This window comes from Leptinotarsa decemlineata, unplaced genomic scaffold (genome assembly GCF_025532065.1).
Source record: "Leptinotarsa decemlineata unplaced genomic scaffold, Ldec_3_MD MMD2_P_RNA_scaffold_4, whole genome shotgun sequence".
In the NCBI taxonomy this organism is placed as follows: Eukaryota; Metazoa; Arthropoda; class Insecta; order Coleoptera; family Chrysomelidae; genus Leptinotarsa; species Leptinotarsa decemlineata.
In genome coordinates this window covers 541,355-544,293 of record NW_027412531.1, presented here as the reverse complement: position 1 = coordinate 544,293, position 2,939 = coordinate 541,355, and the positions used below count along the sequence as shown (strand labels likewise).

Genomic DNA, 2,939 nt, shown 5'->3' with positions numbered 1-2,939 from the left:
ATGCCCGCTGTAAGTAGACCCACTGTGATTCAAAAGTGCATATAGATTATAACGACAAGGAGTCACATTGTCTACAGCATAATTGTTCATATCTAATCCATCTAGAGGAAATTCGATGACAACATTTAACTTGCCTTCAAATATTTCTGTTGGAGAGAATATTTTAAAATGAATGACTGAAATACGGGGAAACTTATGGATTGATAGAGACTTTGTGCAATTTTTTCTTTCGTTGCAACTCACGTCGGTTTTTCACGTCCATCCAAAGTTTCCTCTCTAATGAAGAAATCCAAGCATCGTGATAAACTCAATTGGCCAGTTCTTTGTGGTATAGGGAGTGACACATCCCAGAAAGGATTGAAGGTTACTGATGAGTGTCCACAGTACTTCATCGTGGATTTTATTTGACCATCGAAATTATCTACAATTTCAGAGTTATGTGTACTCAAATAAATTAGCGATGACCCTTGTGGTTTTCTGCTGCCGCTAAATTTTTCGTTAATCTCCGTTAGAATCGGTTTAGGTTTCTCATTAATTCTATTTATTTCTGACCGGGATATTATAAGCTTATATCGTCATAGTTACGCTATCAATAAAGAGGGTCATAACTTCCTTGGGACATTATAGATTTTATAATTCCCTCTACCTTTCACAAGTAAAAATAAATAGAAATGAAAAATGAACCATATTTTATTTATTCACGTCATTACAAATAATAAATGTACAATTTTGAAATGTTCCCTGAAAATTACTTCCGCCACTGGAAACAATTTCTTCTTTTGTATGGCTGGAGCTTCTGTTTACTACAGTCGAGGTACCTGCCTCTTCTGATGACAAAGTAGACAACATACGCGCCGTTTTATTTCTCAATTCGATGCTATCCTCCAAATACCCCTCCGCCACCGTGGAACTTTTCCAACCTCCGTGTCTTTTTAAGTTAGTCATAGTTGCTCCTGCATTGGCTATACTATATATATACTATATATACTATACGTTTCTGACTGAAACGAATAAACACAATTACTACCAAATCTACCGAAAAACATAGAAAATTCCTTACCAGTTCTTGAAAATATGCCAGAAATACAGTTTCAGTGATATCTTTTGGCATAACATTTTTCCGTGTCAGCCAGTCCAGATATATCTTGTATTCTTTTTGGTATACGGCTTCACTTTTCGATGGAATTAATGATTCTCTTGCTTGTTCAGCTTTTTTCAAAATATCCTCCATTATTTTTGGGGTAGAAAACACGTTTTCACCGCAAACACAGCTTGATAACAAAGTTCTGTTTATAAACAAGTAACATAGCAACAACCTAGCAACAAGAAAACTCTACTATAATCAACGGTACCTGATTCAAATATACCGGGAAGGTAATGAATTGGTACATTTTTCCGTTTCAAAAATGAACAAAATTTTATTGAAATCGGTCAGAAATAAAATTATCTATGTACCACGGGAATTAATGAGCCTTAATAACCTCAGGCAATTGCTGTCCCTCGGGCCAGAGGCCCTCGGGACGCAAACTTTGCCATCGGTAATTAAGGCCCTCCTAATTCCCTTGATACATAAATAACTATAACGTCATCGTGTAAACCTTCTAAAATATAATGAAGGAACTCCTGGGCGTCTTGATGCGCATGACCCATGAATCGAGGGGCAAAACTCTGAATCTGACTTAAAAAAAAACTGTGTTCATTGCTCTATCAGATGAATCTTCTGATCACTATTCCTTGATAACGTCTGCGAAAGCTTTGATTAAATCACCCTCCATACTAGAAATATTAGTATTGATATCTTTCATTTACTTATCCCTTTTCAAATATTTCAGTGACCCTCTCGTATTTGACAAACATTGAATTACACTGTACATGAAACAGGTGTTGCCAATATGTTGCAACCCATTGAGCCCAATGTTTTTTTCTGATTGATTCGGCCTTTACTTGATGAAGATCCATATAGTATTATTCCCAATTGGTTTGTCTGAGGAATATATCACTGATCTAATTGTGTTGTAGCTGTTGATAGCTGTCGATAATTCTCTCCATCATTGGACAAACGGAATGAGAAATTTGAAGTTAAATTGCTTGAAACTGAATCAGACTCATGGTAATACATTGATGGATGTAGCCAGTACTACGTGGTAGGAAATCATAATGAAGAAAGGAGCAAACCAGCAAATCAGGAATAACAGACCATGTTTGGACCCATCAACACAACATCGAGTGGTCCCAAGCTGAGATCTTGCACAGAGAGGAACATTGGTTTAGGAGAAAATTCAAGGGAGCCGCATACATGTTGTCCAACAACGTATTCAGCCAGGCCAGCGTAGAAATACGTAACATATGTTAACCCATCATCAAGCGAAAAATGGCCAACTCCCGCCAAACGGTCATCTCCCACGGAACCAGTGCAGCGGAAAATGGAAAGCGGGGATAAGTGAAAGTACTCGAACGACCTATAAATAGTCATCTCTCGGAGGAATCAGTCCAGTCATCACCCGAAGACGATTGTAGATACTAACAATCGAAACGTCGTGAACTAACGTGACTTGGAATCTCTCAACTTTTTATTTTTATTTTCTTTTTTCATTTCTTTATTTTTATTTATTTTTGTTCAATTGTTCTATTTTACTTGTATTTTATTTCACTATTATTTCATTTCAGGTTCATTTTGCTTAATATAATTGTTATCGAAAAAAACGAAAAACAGTACTTTTGGTTTTCCCCGTATAACTCGAAAAGTGCGAGAGTCCCAGTAAGCTTTCTTCGACCATTATATTGTGGTACCTATGATCATAGGGGCCCCATTATCCTAATGTGATCAGTGCCTATAATAGGCGAAAGACGGCCCTGATTATATGAGTAGATAGGTATATCTTTTTTTTAATGGAGTGTATCCCGAACCTACAAAACCCAATAGTTATATATTGGGTAAG

General features: G+C 36.7%; 1 long non-coding RNA gene across 1 annotated transcript; it reads right to left on the bottom strand.

Moving 5' to 3' along the window:
- Positions 1 to 671: 671 nt before the first annotated feature.
- Positions 672 to 1,580, bottom strand: LOC141487597 (uncharacterized). Its single transcript, XR_012468465.1, has 2 exons — positions 1,061 to 1,580; positions 672 to 1,001 (listed from the first exon to the last, which is right to left on the bottom strand). It is a non-coding gene; the product is annotated as an uncharacterized lncRNA (long non-coding RNA).
- Positions 1,581 to 2,939: the final 1,359 nt, after the last annotated feature.